Raw genomic sequence first — 25943 nt, 5'->3', positions numbered from 1 at the left:
TATAAGTATCATAGAGCAGAATTTTAAAATGAATTGAGGAAAGATTTTACAATATTAAAATAAGAATAGCTAGGTGTTGGTGGCTGACAACTTTAATCCTAGCTGCTCAGGATACTAAGATCTGAGTATAATGGTTTGAAGCCAAGCATGGCTGAAAAGCCTGTGAGACTCTTATCTCCAATGAAGTACTCAGAAAAACCCACAAGTAATGCTGTAGCACACATAGTAGAGTGCTAACCTTGAGCAAAAGAAGCCTAAGGAAAGGTCCTAGACCCAGAGTATACACACACACACACACACACACACACACACACACACACACACACACAGAAATAGAAAAATTCACAATTATATTTGAAATATCAGCAAACTTGATCAAAACTACTAAGCAAGAATACATACATTTTATTAGGAAACTGTACCAAAATAAGCAATAGTCTAGTGCAAAGAAACACAGCCAAACAATATTAAAATAATTAAAATCCTACAATGTGTTCTAGAATCATAAAGAAATTAGGCCAGACAGAACTAATACAAAGAAAATCAGAAAATCTTCAAAGAGTTGGACACTAAACAAGTCTTCTCAATAATTTATGTTTTTAAGAAATCCCTCACTGGAGCAACCCAAAGGTGGAACTTTTCTGAACATTTGAAAAACTTTATGTTACAACAAATTCCAGGAAGTAGAAGCATGAAACTTTTAATGTTATTTTTGTTATTGTTGTTGGTGGTGGTGTTTGTTTTTGCTTTAGGCTTTGCTTTGTTTGGAGTAGAAATGAAAAGGGGGTTCCAGAAAGGAGGGAGGAAGGGTGAACAAATGCAATTTGCTTTTCAATATATACAGTATGGAAAATGATCTATGTAACTTGTGGAGAAGGATAGGATACAAAAGCAGTTGCAATGTCATGAAAAAGAAAGACTAGAAAAGAAGGTACTCATTACCTGACTTATGAAATGGCAAATCTTTTTTACATGGAATACCTAAAAAAACAGCAATAAAATTGTGTACTAAAATAAATAAATACCTTCAGAAGTTCACAAAAAATGTCTCTTGTACATGGACAGGGTAACAGCTTAAATATTTACTGTTACTTCCCATCCTGACTTCAATTTTTAGAGGTTACTACATGAAAAACTTGAGTTTAAAAAATAAAACAACAACAACAACAACAAAAAAAAAAAACTGTGGGGCAAGGAGTTTGGCCTAGTTTTAGAATGCTTGCCTAGCATACACAAAGACCAGGGTTCAATTCCTCAGTACCACATACATAGAAAAAAAACTGGAAGTGGTGCTGTGGCTCAAGTGGAAGATCTCTAGGCTTGAGAAAGCCCAAGGACAGTGCTCAGGCCCTGAGTTCAAGGCCCAGAACTGGCAAAAAAAAAAAAAAACAACTGTGCACAAATATTGTATTAATGTATTCTTAATTGCTCTAAATGGGAAAAGTCTCAAATATTAATCATCAAACAAATATGAAAACAAATTGGTACATCTAGATGATGAGATCTACTAATAATAGTAAATTAAACATCTTAAATGGACCATACCAAGTGAAAAAGCCAGTTCCTGGTGATTACATGTTACTTTAGTCAATGAATATAATATTCTGGAAAGAAGATCTTCTAAATCAATGTTTGGCATAATTTGGGAAGAGCAAAAGAGACAGGGCTTTGAAGTTTTTTAGACACTTGTGCCTCCTAATTCTGTCCATTGTTATCTTACACCACCTATGCAGCAATGATGTTACAATAGAAATCCTAATTTTTCTCTGAACGAATTTTTAAAGTATATATTTAAATATTTGAGTCCTTAGCAGAGAAAGAAACTAATTTACTCATAGGATTTTTATGCATGTTCCAGGCACGTCTGACTTATTTTCAGTCTTTTGTTTTTCATGTTTCATATGGCATGTGGCAGAAGGATAGGCAAAAGCTAACTTACAGCCAAGGCTCAGAGGCTATGTCAATGTTTATGGATCATGATTCATAGGGTTGTGACAGAGTTGCCATCTTCCACACCTCAGGTGTTGTTTGCAGGTACTGCTAGGGTTTGCTGCCCCTTGGAGTGACCCTGACGATAAAACTTTGTCATCACAGAGCAGTATCTTCTGACCCCACCCCTCATACACCAATTGCTCCAGACACTTCAAATTTCACTAGGAAAAGAACTTCACTTATTTAACTTGAGTTAAATCTTCATCTGAAATGTCAGTTTAAGGGGAAGTCACATATATTGGAAGTTATATGACTAAACTTAACAAGTAATGTCTGTCTCTTTTAGAAATATACTCTGTTGTAATTTTATTGCAGGGAAAAATATTGATGTTATTTATGTGCATAGGGATAGCCAAGTGTTTTTGTTTTGACAACAGTAGTGTTACATATGTTAAGTAATTCAGTTCCAGATCTGTTCTCTCTGGAGTTGAGTCTTGTTTCTTTCAGTTAAGAGCTATACGGTTTTGCCTGTTCTCCTGTTTACCATCACATACATTTGGTGAGCTTACTAATAAAATAGAAACAATAGTAGTTCTTGCTTCATAGATAAATTAATAATTAATCTAGTAGGTCAAGTATCTTGTTGGCCATCAGTTCTAAATAAATAAACCCTTTGTGAAGAAAGACATGGTGACAAGGAAGGAATTCACAGTTCATTTATTTTGCCATTTTATTTTGGCTAGAATTAGAGCAATGATTTTAACCTAATTAAATCTAAACCAATAATATTTATATCATGAACTGAGGGCATGACAATAAAGCCTACCTTCCTTGTATCTTCAGCTAAACAGGTGAGCATTTTCAAAGCAAGATAAATGTGATTGGAGATGAGAGAGAGAGAGAGAGAGAGAGAGAGAGAGAGAGAGAGAGAGAGAGAGAGAGAGAGAGAGAGAGAGAGCGCACAAAACCACAATGAACCCAAATAATCTTTTCTTCTTGTATTGTGATACTTCAAGTTATAAAATTCTTTGCAGACTCCTCCTGAAAGGGATCCCCACAGTGTGGTACACACTAGAGCAATTAACTGATTATTGCTGTTTTGAAAATGTAGCCTTTGGCACAGTAAAAGCCACCTCCTCCCAGTGAGACACAGACTTGTTTATCATTATTGGTTTGGACTCTTCTGAGAGTCTTTGACGCATATGACAAGGCTCATAGCCAAGCCAATTTGAATTAATTTCTTTCTTAAGATTCCCATGCAACACTGGCAAATGCTTTCTCATGTAAGAAACCCTGACATTTTCTGCTTTTCCTTACTTCTCCCACTGACATCAGCTAGAATTAAGTACCCATATTGAGTAGAAAGCAGTTCCTTTGTTTTTACACATGAATGCACAGTTTACCTACTGTAACAATATTGGGTGGACTCACAGAGTCATGTTTTTTAAGGCTGGAAGTGATGAAGCAAATTATGATTTTATTCATAGATTGGAAATAGCCATCACTTCTGAAGTTTATTTTCTAGTGAAGATTTCATCATCCCTCCTCTCTTTTAGCCATTACATCTTATTTAACTTAATGCCTCTTTCTTCTCCCAAGAACAAGTTTTCAAATGCAATCTTTAGATCCCTAGCAATTCTATTATTTATTTATGCCATTTTGCATTTGTATCTAAGCACTTCAAAACCTTGGAAACATGGGTCATTTTCTCTTTTACCAAGCCAAAGTTAAAATAAGGGTTTCTCCACCTCTCTTCAGCTCACCTCACTGTCCAAACTCTTCTATATAAATATGTTTCCATTCTCTAATGAAATAATAAGGTGCACCCATGTGTTGGTATAAAATCACAGTTCCTAGGAGATGATTTACCTTGTGATTTATGCTTTGCTCTCTCCCATTCTGGCAAAGTAAATTTAGGTTAGTCAGAGCCATCTGTACTCTCATATAATATTAAAAGAAATGACAGCTTAGCAAGATGCCCAATAACAGTAGATGCTACACTTAAGTTTGTTTGTTTCTGCTATAGAACATCTTTCTCATGCAGGAATAAGTGAGTGATCCTAATTTCCTGGTAATATTGGCTGAGATGATGTTTAGTGCTATGTATTTGTTCATATATGGATAAAGCAAAATGCTCTATAATCTCATGTCCAGTTGCCCCTCTGTATATATGTGGACACTGATACCTATATACATTTTTGAGGTACTTCTCTCTGCTCAGCAGACTAATGAATAATTATTTTTTTTAAAAAAGGGCTCATTTCTACAGTGACCAGGTTCTGTTGTGAATTGTTTCCTTTTTTACACAACAAAGCAATAGCTATTCCAGGACAGTCACTGATTTCATTTGTCACTTTATTGTCAGAGTCAGAGGAGTGAATTAAAGCTGGAGCTGTCATTGTCATTTTTTGAGAACATTCCTTTTCCAAGCTCAGGTTATAGTTTGCTGTTTCTCTAGGTAGAAAAACATTTCTTTGGAGAAAAAATGGGGACCTTGCTTTCACTTATGACCTTCTCTTTCCTTGGAACACCAAAACACTTTTTTAAACCAATACAACCCTCCTGAAGTCACAATTGTAAGCTAGACCTAGACAAGTTGTAAAGCTATATTTTATACATTACAGCAATTCCTAGCTAGATGAGAGAATGGGTTAAAGACCAAAGGAGTCTGATGAATGCTGATATAGCTATGTGAAAAAGAAAGTTCTTCCCAGCTTTGGAGCATTTCTGATAATGTGCAAATAGGACCATGCTTAACTAGTAAAGTAACCTTTCCTAGACTATAAAGAAATGTCTCTTCTTGGCAGACACAAAATGACTTGTCAAGCTCAAACCTGACCATATACTTGTTCATATTTATTCATCTTGATCAGAAATTCATTTACAGCTCTGTTGTAGAAATACTCACAGTCACTATTGGTGAAAATTTATTTTTTTTCAGATATTCATATCTTCTTAATGTTTGTTTGTAATTTTTCTTGCTTTCCCATTCAAAAATTCCATTTCTGTGTTCAGAGGTGAAATCAGATAAACAGACTGCTGTCTGTTGACAGTAAGCTGTCACTATACTCCACTATATTCCAACTTGTATCATTCAGGGACAATTCCAAAAACACCTAGGAAATCTCTAAACTGAAAGAATGACAAGGAATAAACCAAAGTGGGGTAAACAGTGAACCCTTTGTCTTGCATATAAGTTTATCTGACTTGGGGAAGGAAAGGGGAGTCAAAGAAATAGAGGGACAAAAGATGAACCAATTCAACAGTGACACTAGACATTATTTTGGAAATGAACATTTCAACTTGAGGGGAGGGGTTCGGTGGGGAAAGTGGGAAAAATGAGAGAGGAAATAACCCTATTTAAAAGAAATGTAGTCATTACCTTACATATATATCTACAGCCACTCTGTACATCACCTTTACGATAAAATTTAAATTAAAAAAGTGGCAAGGAAGCTGGTAGTGACTCATAGCTATACATTAGTGTAAGATCTAGAGGTTGTGTTGAAGGCTAGCCTAGACAGAAAAGTGCACTAGATTCTACCCACAAAATTTCTAGTAGTAAGATCGACCATCAAAACCAGGAATCTAAGCAAGTAATAAACCCCTAAGTTCAAATCCTGGTAAGCCATACCCCCACAAAATAATTAGAAAAATCCTTTTGTTTAGATCTCATTCTATCTGGAAAAATGGTGTCTATATGTTGGGAAGGCTTGTCCATTACATAGCAAGCATCATTTTGTCAATGACCTTTTTAGATTCTAGATCTAGATTCTCCAAATCTGAAGATAGAGAGATACAGTAGATGAAGGAAGAGAGAAATCCAAACAAAATGAGAAAGTCTCTGTATGTACTGAGAAGCTCCATAGTAGAACAAGAAAATATCATAAAAGAGTATCTGTAATTGAAATGGGAAAAGAATCTATATATCCACTTATGTACTCTATGCTCTTGGGAGTAATGTAACAGCAGAGATTCCTGAATTCCTAGATAAGATGGAGATCATAGAATTTGCTCATGGAGGCAGAACAAGTTAGCCTTGCATTGAAGATTGTGGGTAATATCAAATTTCCTCCACTATCAAATCACAGCTCTACAAATGAAGAATATGGGGAGGTGATCCCCAGAAAACTTGGGTTAAAAGTTTTCCCACTCTAACTAGGTGGCCTATAAACAAACAATAAAATGTGAAATATTTTAAAATTAATTGATAAACATATCATTGTCTTTCAGTGGCAGATCTTCAGGTTTGGAGAATCTAGATCTAGAATCTAGAAAGGTCATTGACACAATTATTGGATGGGGTCCTTGCTATGTAATGACCAGAGCCCTCTCAAGCTATAGACACCATTTTCCCAGATAAGATGAATTCCACACAAAAGGATATCATAGTACTATCACTCTCCTTCATAGTGAGATGGCCTTGGTACAGATTCTGAAAAGCAATGCCTCAATACTTTGAAGCAGTGAGTCCTATAATAAGTGATATATATATATGCATGTGTTTGTGTGTCTGTGTGTGTATGTGTGTCTGTATATTCAGATGCCACACCCATTTTCCATATCTCCTTATTCTCAGAAGATTGCTACCCATGGTGGCTTTGTCCTTTTCTGTTTAAGATACAAAACAAAACAAACATGCAAAAGAAAACTGACTCTAATTCCAAAGAAAACCCCATTGTAAAAATCTTTGGACCTATCCTTTGCCACCAGACTGAATTTCAGGACCTCTTCCTACACAGAAAGACCTGTTTGCATGTCTGGCTGCAACAATGTTAACATGACAGACCTTGGAATTCTGGAAGAACAAACAGTTACACGTATATATACCCCCAATGCTCTGGCAGGAAGGGAAAAAGATTGTCACCATTGGAAATGACAATCATCACAGGAAACTTATCGACCTTGTCATGAAAGGCCACTGGCCTGGAAACCACCATGAATTCGCTAAATGGGTATATTCTCTGGACAAATCAGGAGGTGGCATGAGGGCGACAAGTATAAATGGCAGACTAGGTAATTACGTGGAAAATACATGAAATCAAAATGGAATTCTTTATGTCCCTCTCTGAATTTTCTCTTTATTTTTCTCACTCCCATCCCTCCCAACCATGATGAGAGAAGAAAGAAAAAAAAAACCCTGAATGTAGAATTTTGCTATCTGTCTTTATGTTACTAAGCTACTTTGAGGAATTACATCCACTTACCGCATGAAAACGTATTGCCTCAACCAAAGTAACTTAATTCCATCCAAATCTGAGTGAGGGCCCTGTCTCATGAGGTTTTAGCCTCTGACAAATGAGGAAATGATGGCTAGGGGACGTGAGCAGGTCTCCAGCAGAAATGCTGGATGTGGCCTCATGATGTAAAGAGCACCAGAATCTTGGCTGGAAATCCTGGAAGCAAACATATGAAAATAACTTCAGAAACAGATTTGGACCAGAAGGACTAATCCTGATATGTCCATGCCTGGGTGTACATCTACGTGGTACGATACAGTACAATTTTTATACTATACAGAGGCCGACAGGTAGGAAAGAAAGGTCAAGTTGCTGAGGACAATCAAACATTTCACTAAGTCTGTGAAACCTATCACTGTTTATGTCACACTATGAAAAGACTGGAAAAATGGAACAGATGTAGACTTCCTACTGAAATATCTATGACCTTCAAAATTCATGACTTAGGGTATCCTGTTTTAAATCTCAGACACCTTAGAAAAGAGGTCCAGAAGGAAAAGAATACCGAATAGATGACATGGGATTAATTTGGCTCTTGAGATCTAGTCCTCGTCATGGGTATTATAACTAAATTGTGTTTGCAAATTTGTGAATTGTGAATTTTTAGCAGAGAGCTATAAAGCTTGTCCTTGGAAGACAGGTACTCAAACCTGGACACACCCAGTTTGAAAATATTTTAATAGAAGTTATACATTCTTCGAAGCCTGTTGAATAGTTTTGTGTATGCAAATCTCTGGCTTGACTCTGAAAGTCACAAATGAAACCTGCAAAAAAATTAAATATGTAGGCAAGAGAAGATTGCAGATAGAAATATTACAGCCTTTAATATCATCCTGTTAACTGGAGCAAGGAAAAGGTATCACAGAGAAACAAATTGTAGTCCTGCTATAAAACAGAAAGTCATTGCCTTTTGTTAAGATCTCAAATAATTTCTCTTTGGCTACCTACTTAATCTTTTCTTTCTTGACAGCATCAGTGATAGCAGTTTTTTTACTATCTCTTCTTGGATATGAATGCTGAAAGCCAAATGATTACATCTTCCCATCTCAATCATCCTGAACTTTTCTTGAAACTGTATAGAGCCAAGTTATTCTTTTTTTTACTGTGTTAACTTTTGGAAGTGAATAGATGAGAACCCAGAATTCCTAAAACATGTAAGAGGAAGCTCATATGGCCCAAGTACCAAACTGGTAGATTGCCAAATCTCAGGCCATCTGGTTGTCAGTGGGAAAGGATACTCCCAGAATTCTGCACTGTGATACAAATGACAATCCTTAAATATGGATCAGCAAATCGGTACAGGCATAGTGGCTACAGCTTTAAAAATTGTTTTAGTAGAGCTCTGATAGTAAGGATGCAGACTGACCCTTCTGCTCAGAGACAGTCCCTTGAACCAAACAGATATGGAAGGCAAAATTCTCAGTTCTATGTTCTACTTCATGACTCCCTATGTAACCTAGGTGGTTATTTTCAGAAATATCTGGTAAGTGGCTACGACACAGCATCCTGAGACTGCATTTTGCTTTCCAGATAGTACATGCCTAGTCCCTATCCCTTTTGGGGAGCATGTAGTTGAACATTAGTTTTAAAGATGTCTCATATCTGCAAAGTTCTTATTGAGGGAAAGTAGTCACTTCCTACAGAAGCTTTACATTTCTTAAATTGTTAACCACTGCTATGGTCAAGCTTCAGTCTTTTATTTAGATAACACATTTTCACCGTTGCTAATATCCCTTTGGTTTTCAGTATGAGAACACAAAAGAGTGGCCCTGAGGTCACACTGGGTTACAATGAGTGAATTACACATTGCTAGTTACAACACAAATGCAAGTCCAGGAAAAGGAAGTTTGTGTAGGAATCGTGTTCTAAGACTATCTCATAGTATTCAAAGTGTGATGAAGCTACACATGTTTTGAAGGTCTGAACCAGATTGTGAAGGTCAGCGATGATAAGGAGAAAATACTTTCAAAATTGATATTCACCAAAGTTCATAGCATGGGTAGCCCAGAACTTAATTTTTTAATGTATGTGAAGCTTTGTTTCAACATCCTTCCAAATTAGCAACTTTATCCTACCAGGAAATTCCAAACAACTATCACTGTGCTAAGCAATTTCATAGCCCCCTCCCCCCCTCCCCGGATGTCATTCCCTCTCAATCTGTCCTGTGCGTCTGGCTTGCTCAGCCTCTCCTCAGGATCCTATACAGGCTCCCGCTCATCTAGGCAATAGACAACTTGTCCTAATACAAAAGCCCAAATAAAGAAAATAGAATAAAAATAAAAAATATAGAATGAACTTATTTCTGTTATGTAAGAAAAATGCCTCTTCTCTACCACAAACTACATGCACTAGGTAAGGGACAATTGTTTTTTTGAGCTACATTCAAATCCACTAATGCAGACAAACTCTGACAATGAGACATGATCACACATAAAATCATGAGGAATAGAGCTCTGGAGGGTAAATAAAAGATGTTTGCTTCATCATATTGACTGGTAATTTATTCAGTTCAGGATAGATCCAGACACATACTTCAATTTTTGCCTGTTGAATGATCCATTTTTATTAAAATATTCTTCCAGTTTTTGAAAGTTTTTTACATGTTCAATTTTATAAAAACCCTGCTGTGAATTTAGGATCTTCTTGCAAGTGTTCTTTTTCCTTTTCATTAACAGTGGCCTTAAGCATCTTAACTTACTCTTCAGTCAGCACATTCTGTGGGGGGCTTAGGAAATTTTTTCCCCATTGCAGTTTCTTTTAAAGCTAAAAATGTCTCTTCTTATTACCATTTCAGGGCCTTCTCAATTCTGTCACTAAGATCCAAATGTAGTATGCAATTTTATGGAAAGATCTTTTTTTTTCTATGAATGGAAGAGATGTGGTTCACAAAGGAATACTTTGCAACCAGATGTTGAATCCATTCTAATTTAAGGAGTCCAAATCTTAGAGATGATGCCTGCTCTCTTACCATTTTACATTTGTTCCTATAGCTCTACTGATTCTGTACACTATCTTAAACCCAGCATTCCAAGTGAAGGCATTAATTGATGGGGGGCAGGGAGGGAAGCTAGCTCCTTCCCAGTTGAGGATGGCCATTTCACTAGGAAATCATTGACTTATTTACAGTATCAAAAGGGAGATATCTTGGTAGGAACTAGGGATGTTGAATAACTCTATATGATAAATGAGAGATGTTGGATGAACCACATTTTCAGGCTTCTTCCTTAAAGGGGATTTGCAGAAATGACAATCTTAATATTTCACTATCATATTCTTTCTCTAGTCTTGTATTTGCTTTTTCTCTTCTACTACTCAGCAAGCTCCTTAACCACTGGAACATTTCAGAATACCAGTGCCACTACATTGGCTTTCTGACAGAATAGTCTTGATAAACACGAAGGGAACTAAATTTAATAAATCAGGAGAGCCACTCTTTTGGGTTTCTAATACAAAATGGCCTTGGCTATTCTGTTTTAAAATATTTAGCAGTTCAGTTAAAAACGCCCCCGTGAATCTTTTATGACATCATTTATCTTTCTATTTCTTTCCAGTTTTAAATTATGCTGCCAGATTTATTTGCTATGGTATTAAGTTTCGTGTCTACCCAGTTCTAGTCCAACTCTTCTAATGTGATTCAGTCTTTTTTTTAATGCAAGACTCAGACTCGAATATTAAATTGGCATTTGCCATTAAGACTCCACATTTGTCTATGGGATGATGATTAGATTCAGCTTTTGGGAAAGGATCCATATAAATACATCTTCTCTAATAATGTCCAAAGATAATCCCTTTCTCCTCCCCATCCCCTGCTGTGTTTCTTAATGATGTGGATACCAAGACTGTCTAAGTCTCTCTCTCCCTTGGGCTATGGTACCATCTACAGTTATTCCATTCCCTCCATTGCCTGATATTCCACAGTCTGCTGCCAAATAAATGGTTTCAAAAAAATACAGCATGCTTTGCCATTTTTATTAAAAGTAGAATCTGATCAACAGCGTTCCAATTACAACTGTTCAAAGAGAAAAAGATAATCAGGCTTTGAATTAAATCACATCTGGACAGTCCTGTTTTGGGGGGAACTAATAATATATTGCATATGTATTTGTGCTGAGCATGTGCCAGAAGTGAATTCCACATCATTAACAAAGTTCTCCATCGATCGCTCACAATCTGGCAGCTGTAACCGGCAAGGTGCAGAATCAAGTCTTCTGTGCTACTGAATATGTATCATCATGGCCCATGCAAGCCCTTTCTCTGTCTGTGGGATCTGCCAGGCTCACAGCTGCTTGAAGAACATAACAGGGCTTTGCATTAAGACTCTTCAAGTCTCTTTCTTAGACAGGTATCTTGCATTTTAAACACCACTGCACAAAAAAAGCTTGAAACACTTTCCCTGGGCTGGTGCTCCTGGCTCACCACAGAGAACAGACAGAAGTACATCATCCTTGAATTTGGCCACATCAATCCTCAGAAGGTATGAGGCCGAATGAAGCTGTGGCTTCTTTAATGCTAATGGTGAAAGGAAACACTGGGATCCTTCGCTAAGTGATCAAGATGAGTCAGATGGAGTAGAAGCTTAGAATGACCCAACTTTGCAAAATATTCAGTTTAAAAAATTTGCAAAATCACTGCCACCATCTTTGAAAATAAAATTTGCAACAGTAGTTCTGGAAATTGATATCTGCTTGCAACGAATCATTGGCAAAACAGTAATGCATATGGATTCAAGACCTGAGCACCACAGCCACATACTGTTACTGAGTTCTAAATGGGACCATGAGCTCTGTGATCTTGGATAAGTTATCTATCATCCCTTGCTTTGTTTTTCTCATATGTAACACGTGGATAACACTGTCACATTTGTAAAAAACAAATACACAAAAAGCACTTGAAGACATGGGCTTACAGAATAAGCTTGGTTGGATAAGTTAGTTAAATTCAGAAGGAATATATGTACTCTGATCTGTTCTGATCATTTCTGGTAGACTTCCCTCTTTCCATGGCATTACAAATAAATGGCAAAGAGGCAGTAGGGATTTAAACCTATCAGCTTAAAATTGCCCTGGCTTCCTCTAAGCTGCCTGATAAGTCATGGAGGCAGCTGAGGCAAACCTTTTGGCAGTTTTATTGCAATGTTTGGGGAAAGTGGAGGTCAATAAGCAGACATTTGTTTCAATCTTTGTGCAATTATCTGCTCTGAAGTAGTTTTTCTGTCATCAAAAATATTACCAAAGCTTGGAGTATTTACTTTTTAATCTTTTTTTCATATATTTTTGTTTTAATTAATAGAAAGGTTACATTGTATTCACCAGATTGAAGGTGCATTACTTCACAAGCATGTCTTTCTCATGTCTTGGTTCCCATTTCCCTCCCCCCCATTCCCACCCCTCATCTTGTTTCCCCCCTTCCCTGTAAGCATATATATTATATATCAGATAACAAGGCAAAATACTGTAACAATATGAGAAAAGCTTGGAGCATTTTCAATGTGCAAAGCCAAGACAAAGACTTAGACTGTAGGCTTACATCATAGTTCCTGTCCTCACATCTACAGTTCTGCTTAGGGGCAGTTGTCACTGGCTATATGTGCTGAGACATCTGAAATTTCATGGGAGATGATGAGGAACTGTCTGCAGCTCTGGATGAAATGGGAACTGGAATGATCCTCTTAAACTAGCAGACATTGATAGCCAGAACTCTGATGAAGAATGCTCACATCAGACTATTGGGTTTTAGAGTGATCACCACAGAGCATCCAATGGGATATTTTAGGATCAGAAACTTTCCTACAAGATTAAAAGAAAGTTTAGGAATAAGGAACTCTCTGTGTCTAACACATATGTGCTATGTGGTCAATCACTATAAATTTTGCAAAAGAATCAGGATATATAATCAATATAAGAGCCCTTGTCTTTGCACGAATAATTTCTCATTGAACAATGATATAACATTTAGAAATGATAATATAATAATATACCATATATATTATATAATCAATACAAGACCCCTTGTCTTTGCATGAACAATTTCTAATTGAACGATATAACATATAGAAATGAAAAAGTAGAAAATGATACCAACAAGTAGGATCCGTTCAAATGAAATGTTGAAACTCTTTGGCCTATGCGGACTTGTTCAGAAAGGATGTGAAGGGAATCAAAAAACAAATCCTTGTCAGGGTATGGAAGCTCCCTTACTTGAAAACAGAAATGCAGGCGCATTCACACCATCTCAAGAGCCTTTTCTGTACCACATTTTCTGTGGCACCACATCATTCTTATCATGTTACTCCCATCCAGCCCCCAGTAATTGCTCCTCTAAGTTTATCACTTGCTTTTTTATCTCACATGTTAAAATTTAAAACTTGACTAATAGATTTCCAGTGTTTTTTTTTTCGAACACTTTCTAAAAAGGCTTCCTCCCTGTACTACCTTGGCTTAGAAAATGCACAAAGAAGAGGAAGGGGAAGGGGAAATAAAAGGGATGAGAAAAGTGGTTAAAAACTTAATTTAATATACTACACTAAAGATGCTGAAAAATGCATTTACTTCAGAACCTTCACCATGGAGTACTGTGAAGTAGCATTTAGCTCTAATAGGGTTTCTGCTTCATCAGCTACTATAATTATTTTCCTTAATTTGCCTTGGACATTCTGTATAATGATCTCCATGCTTGGGGTAGGGGCTGTTTTTGTAATCACAAACAAAAAGCAAAGTGTGTACTTTACTTCACTCCTACATTTAGCATTCTTTTCTTCTGACAGGCCCCAAAACATGTGCAGTTACTTTCCCTCTGTCTTTGGCACACATTTCTTGACATCAAGAGCATCTATCTCTATCCGCCCCCAGCCTTCTCCCTGCCCCCAGTCTAATTGGCAATTTGCCACCTCTCCCCTTTTCTTCCAAACCAGATTAGCTTCTGTGAAACTTGTAAAAATATTCTGTCCCTGGCAAGAAACCCCAGAGATGCTGATCTTGAAAACGTGCAAATGTATTATTTTAAAAAATGATATTGAGATCAAACTGCGATATGTTTATATTTTTTGATCTCTATTTTTGTCCTTTATTAACTATCCCCTTACCTGTTCCTGCGAGTGTTAGCTACAGATTTTCAATCACACCCACTGGCAAAGCCAGCCTGCAGGGAGGTTCTCAGCAGTGGCCTTCCACAACCAGCCCAGCAGACGAAAGGCAGATGGAAAATTCCAGGGGTTCTGATCTGAGCATTTAAATGATCATTTAGCGTAACACAAAACTGCGAGATATGTATTTTTAGTTTCCTATGCAGAGCAATAGAAATGAGACAATGCAAAGGACCCTGGAGAGTGTATTGCACAGAAAATGCTTTAGAAAAACTACATATAGGCAATAGAGAATGAATTTGGGGAGATCCTGAGAGGGTTTCAGGACAGTAAAAAAGCGATTTATTAAAAAAAAGTCCTTTCTGCTGTCTGACACTCTTGTCTTTGCAAAATTGCATTTGTAACTACTGTTTCATTTTATCCTTTTTTTTTAATTCTCACTTTGGCAGGAGCAATAAGAAGGTCCGATAATTTTGCATGCATTTTACAGATCCTAAAATCTTCATACCCTCAGGGATGGATTGGTGACAATATTAGGAACAAACTTTCCCCATCCATTGGAAGATTGTTTTTCCTTGTTTTGTGTTTTAGGATGTCTAAAATACTATCTGGAAAACAAAGCTGTGACTTGGAAATAAGTTCAGCATTTCAATAGTTAGATACTGTTTTAAGAAAACATTTTTATAAATCAATATAATTGTCAGTAATCTCCATGCTAGACATCAAATGCTTTCATTTAACATAATATTTGATTTAAATGTCTTGCAGTGGTTCACATCTACAGATAGAAAAAGTAGGGGAAATAAGATACATCAAAACAAATTATGTGACTGTACCTTAATTTCCATATCCAGTTTTGCATGACCGACTCTTCCCTGCCATAATATTGGATCAATGGTCATTTTTGTCCAGCTCCCTGCTGGGGAAAAGGAGAGTTCTGTACCTGTGGGACACCAGAAAGATATGTAAAATAGAGGTTGTTAACCAATGAAAAGAAAACTTCAGGCTCCCTATGACTGCATCGTGACTTCTATCAAGTCTTACTGATGAATAGCCATAGTAATTTTAGTCAGTTGTCAGTTGTACATTATTGAAGCAGTATTTGCTAACAGTATGTTCTCCCATCTGATGGGACTTTTCTTTGCTTTGTACTTTCTTTTGATGAGTGGAGATCTATTATTTTCACTATTTTTGATTCTGGATTTTCAACAAGAATCCTACAAAAGAAGCCACAGAAATACAGAATAATGGAAAAAATGTGTAAAAACATGTACCTATCTAAAGAAGAAGACAAATTATATTTCATCTCAATTCTCTTACTTAAAAATAATTGTATTCCTGGCCTGAGTGTGTGGCTAAGCGGTAGAGTGCTTGCCCAGCATGCATGGAGGCCTGGGTTTAATTTCTCAGTATTACATAAACAGAAACAGTGGGCAGTGGAACTGTGGCTCTAGTGGTAGAGCTCCAACTTGAGCACAGAGAAACTCAGAGACAGTGATCCCCTAAAAGCAAAGATTATATTTATCTTGTCATCTCAACTAGCTACCCAATTTTGATTCAGGCAAATAATGGAACTGTGAGAAACTTGTTCCCAAAATTTTATCAAGACATTGTTGGTGATATCAATATAATGTTAAGCTGAGTGGAGATTCTTTCCTAGAGGGTGTGAATGCAACTGCCATATACCCAGGTGTTGAGAGTGTGGTCTAGTGGTAGAGTTCTTGCCTAGTATGCATGAAGCCCTGACTTTAACTCCCTGGTACCACACACAGGAAAAAGAACTGGTAGTGTGGCTCAAGTGTCAGACCACTAGCGTTGATCAACTGTTCATAGACAGTGCCCATGCCCTGATTTCAAGCCCCAAGACTAGCAAAATTAAAAAAAAAAAAACAATATGCCCATCACATCTGCCACCATTCTCCTCTCTGCACATAGAAGATTTATGAATTTGTTCATTCATATTTTTGGAAAATTAATTGTCAAATAATGAATAAATGTATTAATGAATAGGATTAAGGAAACTGAGCTGGGGGCTATGAACTTGTAAACAAAAGGAATAAAATTCGAAGTTGGAAAGGGAACAACTGCAGGCTAATCAGTTATTCTCTCTTAGCCATTTTATCCCAAGGCAAATAAAATCTAGTTTCTGGGGGAAAAATAAATCCATTCTCTGCTTTCAAGAAATTGAATACCATGTAGAAATTTATAATGACAAAAAAATGGCAACATTGAAATAAAGCATGCACAAAGTATTCTAACAGAAGGTTTTGGTGAAGTTGTAGGACTGACCATTGGAAAAGCTGTAGTGAGTTAAATATTGAATTTTGGTGAGTTGTATGTGATGTGTGTTCTTTTTTTTTTTTTTTTGCCAGTCCTGGGCTTGAGCTCAGGGCCTGAGCACTGTCCTTGGACTTTCTCAAGGCTAGAGCTCTACCACTTGAGCCTCAGCACCACTTCCGGCTTTTTTCTATGTATGTGGTACCAAGGAATCGAACCCGGGTCTTCATGCATGCTAGGCAAGCACTTTAACCACTAGGCCAAACTCCCGGCCCATGATGTGTGTTCTTAAGGAAGATAGGATTTTGAAACATCTGAAAAATGAAAACACATTAAAAAATAAAAGTGTATCCAATAATAGATTTAACACAAAGAAAACTACTAAAGAGGAGAAAATCCAATGACACCAAAAAGAGTCAGTGTGAAGTGACACTGAAAATTTCTATTTATGATAAACAATTATTGATTAGAGTTTCACTTTCATCTAGTAAGAAATGAGAATGTGGTAGCTTTTTCCTCAAAGCATAATTTAAGGAGAACAATTCTAGCTACAGTTGGCAGTGGGCAAAAAGAAACCACAGATCGTTTACATGAGGATAAACAAGCAAAAAGAGGCTCAAGGAAGGAAAAAGAATACTGAAAATTGTAATAAAAGTAGGAACTTAAATGGCAACTTGAGGAAGGTAAAGGATTGGTGATTCAATACGTAATGTTCTTACCGTGTTTTCATTGTTGTATACATACTACATTTAAACATCATAACAAATATTTCTTTTTTTTCTCAATATTGGCTAAAATAAAAATCAGAGGGATTAACTTTCAGTGAACCACACATAAAGTACAGAAATTGGAGTGTGAACTTCCCTGGAAAGATCAGGGATAGAAACAAGGAAATAAACACTTGAAACTATATAGGGACAGCAAATACTTTTCCATTTTATAAATTATTATTCCTTTGTATGTCTATTAGAGTTCTCTTTGTTTTTTATAGTTTAATGCACTTGCCTTTAAATAACTAAAATTATTTTATTTTTTACATTTCCTAGTAGTTTACTGAGTTACTAAACAGGTCATCATTTCTTTATAATTAGTATGCATAAATGCAACCGATAGCTGGAGGTAAAATATCTAGATTTCAGTAGCTCTAGATCTAATATTTTGATCCAGATCTAGCGTTTGTGTAAAAAAAATATATATTTTGACCTATCAAGTAAGAAAGTAATTTTAACAGATTTACTATTAAAATAATTACTAATTGTTTTCCTAAATATTTTGTTTTAAATCCTAGAAGGCATAGAAGATTGATGGAAAGATATTCAAACACTAACAATATTTACTGCTGGGTTCACTGTTCTTGACGAACTTTATACTCACCTACCTGCCATGAACACACCATGAGCTGTGGAACTGATTTTAAATGATATTACTCATTAGACCTATGCATCAATTCCTTCTGCCTTGTCTGAGAAAAGACAGTTTCTATTTATTTAAGTTACTTGCTTAGGAGCAACCCATCATCCCATGAGAATCTGAACTATGTCTCTCCTTGGGAATTATATGACTAATTTCATTTAATTTGAGGGAAAAAATTGGAAAGAAATCTTGTTTTTTTTATCCCTGGAGACAGCATACACTTCACAAATGAAGGATTTCCATCTAATGTAGTGCTAAGTCCTACATCCCATCATGTTTTTGCATATATCCCCTTTTGCTTAATTGACACATGAAACCATTTTTATTTGTCTTTCATTAAATATCAAGAGCACAGAGGGGTAGATGAGAGACATTTCCTCCTTTTTTATCTAATGAGACCACCTTGGAACTAAGTAGGAGATTTGTAAACCAGGTGCAATTAGTTTACTGCTATGATTCATAGTAATGCTTAGTATAGGATCAATGGGCCAAAAATACCTAGTTCTTTCTACACAGGCAGAACAATGGCTGATGCCCAAGAAGCAAAAATAGTAACAGGAATATTCTTGGATTTAAGATAAACACTTTTGGCAAAATGTCCTAGTCATTAGAAAAGTTCAAAAGAATTATAAATGGTATATGAAAATGATTCACATTTTAAGAAGCTATATACTCGAACCCCAAAGCTGATTCTACCATGTGTCATTTGGATGTGAAGACATAACACAGATAATGTGTACAATTGTGCAGTATCCCTGTAAAGTAATTGGGCAAAATTTTACATGTATACACATGAATAACATTTGACTAAGAAACCATTCCTCAACAAAAGATAACAGTAGCAAAACAAAACAAAACAAAACAAACAAACAAAAAACGATGTTTCTCATTTGCAAGGACCAGGAAGAATCTATAGGCATACCAGTGTAGGGATTTCTTCAACATATTTTGCAACTCTATATGTTAGATTTTTGTAACTCTTTATAGTAATTGAGCAATTTTTAGGGATACAGATTTGAAAGGTCAGCTTGAAAAGTATGTCTAAAAACAAAGATTAGTCTCTATACAGAACTCCCTCAAAAATATATCACAGAAACCACACATAGGTATGAGATTAGTTAACTCTTAGGAGATACTTGTATATATTTATGCATGAATATACACTTATATGACATGTACTTAGATACATGAATATATTAATGCCATATCATATATTACATACATATATAACTAAACATATATAATAAAATATAATATAAAATATAATAATATCATGATACACATATATAATTTAAACACATATATGGGAAGGAAAAAGGGTAAATAGGCAAAAATATATAAAATTAATTTAAATTTTACTTCAGACATTGCAATTATTCTTGCTGAGAAATATCTTTCATCCCACAGTACTTATCATTTTATTCATTAGATTATGGACCCAAAATACACAATAGATTTTGTTTCAGCTCAGAAAGAGCATCCTTGAGAAAACATGAAAATTTTAATAGTCTGAAATTACTTTATTCCCTTTGATTTCCCATTTTCAAAATCATTGTCATTTCCTGGATAAGAATACCAATGAAAATGATGTTAATCCTTCGCTGGTCAGGCTGGTTAGGTAGAAATACTTATGTAAAATAAAAAGATACCAACTGAGTGAATATGGGGAATGTTCTTCAGGGCAGAGTATATCAAGAAGATAAGAGATTCTATAGTTGGTTTACTGAATGTTCTTCAAAAGTCTACATGTTAAAGGATTCATCTGCAGTGTAGCCCGGAATGTGTTAAAACCTTTGGGAACAAAGGCTTGTGGGAAACCCTTAAATCATTTGGAACAAGCATTGATGAAAATTGTTGGACTCCAACATTCTCTTCCATTTACTGGCTTTCTGGCTCATGAAGGAAATGGTTTGTCCTACTACATACTCTTGCCAATTAAGCTACTTCAGTCAAATATTCAAAGCAATGGAGGCATTCAACCCTCAACTAGAATCCTAATTAAGAACCTAAATGAATCCTTTTCTCTTTATAAATTACTTGTTTCTGGTATATTATTATTGATAGAAATATTAATAATGAATGGAACCTGTTATCTTAATAGCCAGTCAAACACATGAAACAACGGAAAGGGTCATAAACACCACTGCTGTCTGGTAGCTCCAGAGCTCAGGTAAAGTGTGACATAGTCACATAAAGCTGTGACTCTCAGATCCTTCATGTTTTTCTCTCACTTTCTTCACAATTAACTGGAATACTTTGACCCTTGTTTTCTCACTTGTTAAATCTATGCCCTTCACAAATTCATCTCAATCCAACCTCCCCACAAAGATAAGATTTTGGTGACATAATTCTTCCCTATTTTCCTGCATATTTAAGCTAACCATCCAATGACTTTCTTCAAGACGGATACTTTCTTTTATGCAAATTACTGTACAAACTCTCTCCAAAATGTCTTGTAATCACAGAGACTTGCTCGTGCATGGACATGGTCAGAGAGAGTTTTACCATCCTAGACTAAAACTGGCCAAATGTTTCTGACTAAGCATCTGTCCTGAGGTAAGAACAACAAAGATATATGGTCAGTAAATAAGGAAAATGTACCACTTCCAGTTTTATTAAAGTCAGATAAGAATGAACTCAAAAGAATGGAAATATGGAGTGTGGAGCACCACCAGCCGCAGAGCAGACAGTGCTTCACGGCGGCACAGACCCGCCAGCTGCAGACAGAGCCACACAGAGCTTGAGCGAGCCCAGAGCCCACACCCGGCCATGCATGGACCTGCCAGCTTCACGGAACTGGAGAATCCAGCAATTTGTGAGTACCTCTGAGAAGTTTCCACTTGTGCTCGTGGAAGGGCATTGGGAGGGAGCCCCTCTCCCACAAGCTGAGAGCTGCACCATCTTTACTGCGGGCAAAGACCCAGCCAAAGCAATTGGAACCTGAGAGGTGATGCTGGCAATGCCGTCTTTCTAACTGGCAAAGGATTTCCCAGAGATCTCTTAGCCAGAAATGCAGCCCCAGTGCTGCTGAAGTCCGTCCCCTGGGCCCACCACAGACCTGGTAAACAAAGCTGCCCGCGGATCTTTCAGGTTGTTTAACCAATCTGATCCGAAAAACTGCAAAGCCAAATCACAAGAGAAAAAGACTTTGTGAAGTGTTTGGATCCCAAATTTAGTGGAGACACAAGTTTTCTATCCTGACCCTCCCCCCCAAAAAAAACTGAAGAATACCTTTTTTTTGTTGTTGTTCTTCTACCCCTTTTCATTTGCATTTTTAGGTATTCTTATTTTCTCTTTGCCATTTTACCTATACCTTTTTTTCTAATGTTACAATTCATTCCTTTTTTTTTTTCCTCTTCTCTTTTCCTGCATTACTTCTGTCACTGTGGTCATTCCTAGAAACAGAGTGACACCTCTGGGTACAGTTTGAATAAAAATGATATCTATATTGATACAGTCTCATGCTTTTTAAACTCCTGGTTCTCAACCCTAGTATCTCTTGGGTAAGAACTCACAATAGTGAGGAATCTCCCCCACCTTCCACCTTTTTTTTTTGCGTGGGTGTGTGTTCTGTTTTATTTTGTTGTTGTTTTGTTTCTTTTTTCTTTTTAAAATTTGTATCCTTGAAATCTATATCTACCTCTCTCTTGCTCTACATGTTCTTCTTATTACTTTTCTTATTTTCATAAGTTTTATCTAAGTTCATCTAAACTTTCTACTCAAATATTCACCTTAGGTCAGTTATCCTTACACATATCTTTTCTTCATTACTATAATAATCTTACACTCCTGTGTTATTCTTCTCCTACCTCCCTTGTTGTCTTTCATATTATTTTTCTATCTCTGTACCTCTGTTCATCCTTCAACTCTTATAATGAATGGAACTACATTTGATGGTTGTTGAGCAATGCTGTGTGTCTAGGTGTTCAATTATACTCTAGATCCAGAGGGACTTAAATACAATAGAGATTGGATTGAGGGGCTTATTGTTTTGGTCATAAATCGGTAAACTTTGATTATATTAGATTTGTATGTAAGTGCACAAAAAGAAAGAGAGAGTGATATTACCAATCTAAAAGTGTGAACATCTATTGTCAGCCAACTAAAAAGGTCTAGGATGGTTATATCTGAAAAATTATAATGTTGTTTAGTATTGATCTTGCTCCTATTTTCAAACATTCAGAACAAGAAACTTAAGAAAAAAGTCAAATCAAGGAATAGCATCTCCCACCCAACATAAACAGGCAATGGAGCAGTCAGTGGCAAATCTAGAGTAGAGTCTTCCAAGTGCTATACAAATGCAATTGATAAACATCATTAATGAATAGTGTGAAAACATAAAGAAAGCAATAAGGGAGGAAGCCACAGCTAAACAAGAGGAAACCATAAACAAGGTGATATGTGAAATAGGAGAAGCCATAAAGGAGGCCATAATAAAGGTTTTTCAAAGAAAAATGGATGAATTCATAGAATCCTCAAACAAAAAGATGACTGAACTCTCCAACAAATGTCCAGAGAGAATAAAGCTGCTGAGCTAACCACTCAAATGGAAATTAAGGAGCTAAAGAAATCCATACATGATCTAAAACAAGAGATGCAAGGCATCAAAAATGAGCAATTAGGAACAAGGGACATGAAGAATAAAGTAGATAGCTTTGATAGCAGGTTAGACAATGCAGAAGAGAGAATTTCCGGAGTTGAAGATAATTTAGTTGTTATAGAGAAAGAACAAAAAATGAGTCAATTCAAATCTAGAAAATATGAGAAAATGCTTCAGGAGGTCCAAGATGCAATTAGGAAGCCTAATTTAAGTCTAATTGGTATTGAGGAGGGTCTGGAGAAAGAGGTCAATGGTATTGGAAATATACTTCAGGGAATCATCTCAGAGAACTTCCCAAATATCCAGAAGGGCAGACCCAGCCAGATACAAGAAGCTTTTAGAACCCCAAACAGACCTGACCAGAAAAGGACATCCCAGCACGACATTATAATCCTAACTGGATCAATAGAGACAAAAGAAAGGATCCCAAAAGCAGCCAGGGAGAAGGGATCAATCACCTATAAAGGCAACCCAACCAGAATAAGCCCAGATTTCTCAGCAGAGACCATACAAGCAAAAAGAGATTGGAACAATAGCCCTGAAGTCAAATAGCTACCAACCAAGAATACTGTACTCAGCCAAGCTCTCATTCATAACTGAGGGAACAATAAAAACATTCCATTCCAGGGGAAAACTTCAACCTTATATAGCAACCAAACCAACATTACAGAAAATTCTCAAAGATGTTCTACACATAAAAAACCAACACAAATGTAATACAGAGAAAAAAAGGGCACGTAAAACTCATATCATCTAAGTACCACAAGAACTGTCAAAACACAGTTCCTAATGAAAGCTTTTAAAAATGGCAGGAACTAATAAATATTTCTCAATCTTGACTCTCAATATAAATGGACTTAACTCTCCAATTAAACAACATAGACTATCTAGTTAGATCAAAAAGCAAGATGCATCATTCTGCTGTCATCAAGAGACAGCCTTTTCAACAAGTGGTGCTGTCAGAACTAGTTAAGCACCTGAAGAAAACTAAATTTGGAATCCTTCTTTGTCACCCTGCACTAGAATTAACTCCAAATGGATCAAAGTATTTGAGGTAAAAGCTGACACACTGAAAACTTTACAAGAATTAATAGGTGATACATTAGGCCTCCTTGGCACAGGTCGAAACTTTCTTCATAAGGACCAAGAATCACAACAAATCAGAGAAAGGCTGGACAAATGGGACTGCATTAAACTGCAGAGCTTTTGTATGGCAAAGGACATAGCTAGTAAATTAATTAGGAAGCCTATAGAATGGGAGAAGAGCTTCACCATCCTTACAGCGGACAAAGGACTCATATCAAAAATATATCAACAGCTCAAAAATTGAATCGCTCCAAAACTAATATCCAAAGTAACAACCATTGCATTAAAAGATTGGCCAAACTCTGAGGCCAGGAGTTTGGCCTAGTGGTTGAGTGCTTGCCTAGCATGCACGAAGACCCGGGTTCGATTCCTCAGTACCATATACATAGAAAAAAGCCAGAAGTGGTGCTGAGGCTCAAGTGGTAGAGCTCTAGCCTTGAGAAAGTCCAAGGACAGTGCTCAGGTCCTGAGCTCAAGCCCAGGACTGGCAAAAAAAAAAAAAAAAAAAAGGATGGGCCAAAGGCTTAAAGAGAGTCTTCTCTGAAGAAGAAATAAAAATGCCCTATAGACACATGAAGGAATGCTCAACATCTCTGGTCATAAAAGAAATGCAAATCAAAACAACTCTAAGATTCCACTCATTCCAGTTAGAATGGCCAGGGCCAAGAAAACTAATAACAACAGATGCTGGAGGGCCTGTGGCCAGGAGGGATAACTACTACACTGTTAGTGGGAGTGAAAACTCCTTCAACCACTGTGGAAAGCAGTATGGCAGTTCCTCAAAAGGATAAGCATAGAGCTTCCCTATGAACCAGCAATTCCACTACTAGGCATTTACCCAATTGTCCAGAAACAAGGACATACTAAATCCACTAGCACAACATGTTCATTGTAGCACTGTTTATTATAGCAAAGATATGGAACCAACCCAGATGTCCTTCAGTTGATGAGTGGATCAACAAGATGTGGTATTTGTACACAATGGAATTCTATGCTGCTGTCAGAAAGAATGACATCGCCCCATTTGAAAGGAAATGGAAAGATTTAGAAAAAATCATATTAAGTGAAGTAAGCCAGACTCAAAGGAACTTAGGCTCAATGGTTTCCCTCATTTGTCATAATCAGTAGAAACCTTGGGCTCTCCTAGCAGAGATTTGCAATAGAGTCAAACCTAGATACGTAAGGCCATATAGTGTGACACTAAAAGAAAGGACCTCTAGGATATAGAAACAAAAGCCATATAATGAGTGATTGTTGTCCTTAAAGTACTTTGTTACCTTTCATCTCTTTTGCTGTCCCTTGGTTATCTCATATTTTTACAGTTTCTCACTTTGTTATCTGATATTTGTATTTGGTTATTTGAAATTGGATAGAGAAGGGGGGAAAACAAGATGAGGGGTGTGGTGGGGGAAGAGAAATGGGGACCAAGTCATGAGAAATGGTATTAATGTATGTGAATTAATGTACCTTCTATCTGGCAAATATAATGTAACCCTTAATTACAATAAAAATATATGAAAAAATGGAAATATGTTGAGCTTTATGATGGAAATTTTTAAAACCATTGTCATAAACAGGTTATTAATAAGTGCTGAATTACCATGAATGCATATAAAGAAATTTCCTGGCAACAAGAAATCATTTTAGGCTAGCATATCTCAAATTAACAATAGTTTGCTAATACATATACAAAAATATGTTTATTCTGCAATAATTATAGTGCAATTATTATTTGTTCTTCAATAATAACAGAACTAAAATTATAGTAGTTTTTTTTTTAATTTCTCACACTCCAGTGACATGATCTAACTTTCTAGTTGCATCAAATTGTCCCTGGATTTAATTTTTGCCCCCCCTAAAATCAGAAAGAAATTAGTAATAAATGAAAAGAACACAAATCAATAAATAGAATTAAAACAACAAAAAGAATGACTAGAACAAAATTTTAATTTGTTTCATCTCTTTTCTTTTTTTAATATTTTAGTGGCATAATTAAACCTTTTAAGCTTGTGGTGTAGCGGGATTCATTAATTGAAGAAATGTCCTAGGATATTATTGTGATTAAATGGAGGTGATTTTTCATTCATGCATACATGATTTTTGTAAATTTGTTGCCAGGTCATTATGTCTGTGAACTAGTGAAGTAATAACTGAGTGCATATCTGTTATGAAAATATCCTTCCTATGTCTGCCACATGTGTATTTCTGAACATATATTACTATGCAAAGAAAATTATGTAAGATGATGTAAGTAAATATGTTTACAACTGACAGCACTTCCCCAAACTCTTTGCCCTCCTTCATGCATAATCAA

Source organism: Megascapheus bottae, chromosome 19, assembly GCF_031878675.1.
Source record: "Megascapheus bottae isolate mThoBot1 chromosome 19, mThoBot2.hap1, whole genome shotgun sequence".
In the NCBI taxonomy this organism is placed as follows: Eukaryota; Metazoa; Chordata; class Mammalia; order Rodentia; family Geomyidae; genus Megascapheus; species Megascapheus bottae.
The sequence above is the reverse complement of the archived record's forward strand: the minus strand, read 5'-3'. Positions refer to the sequence as shown.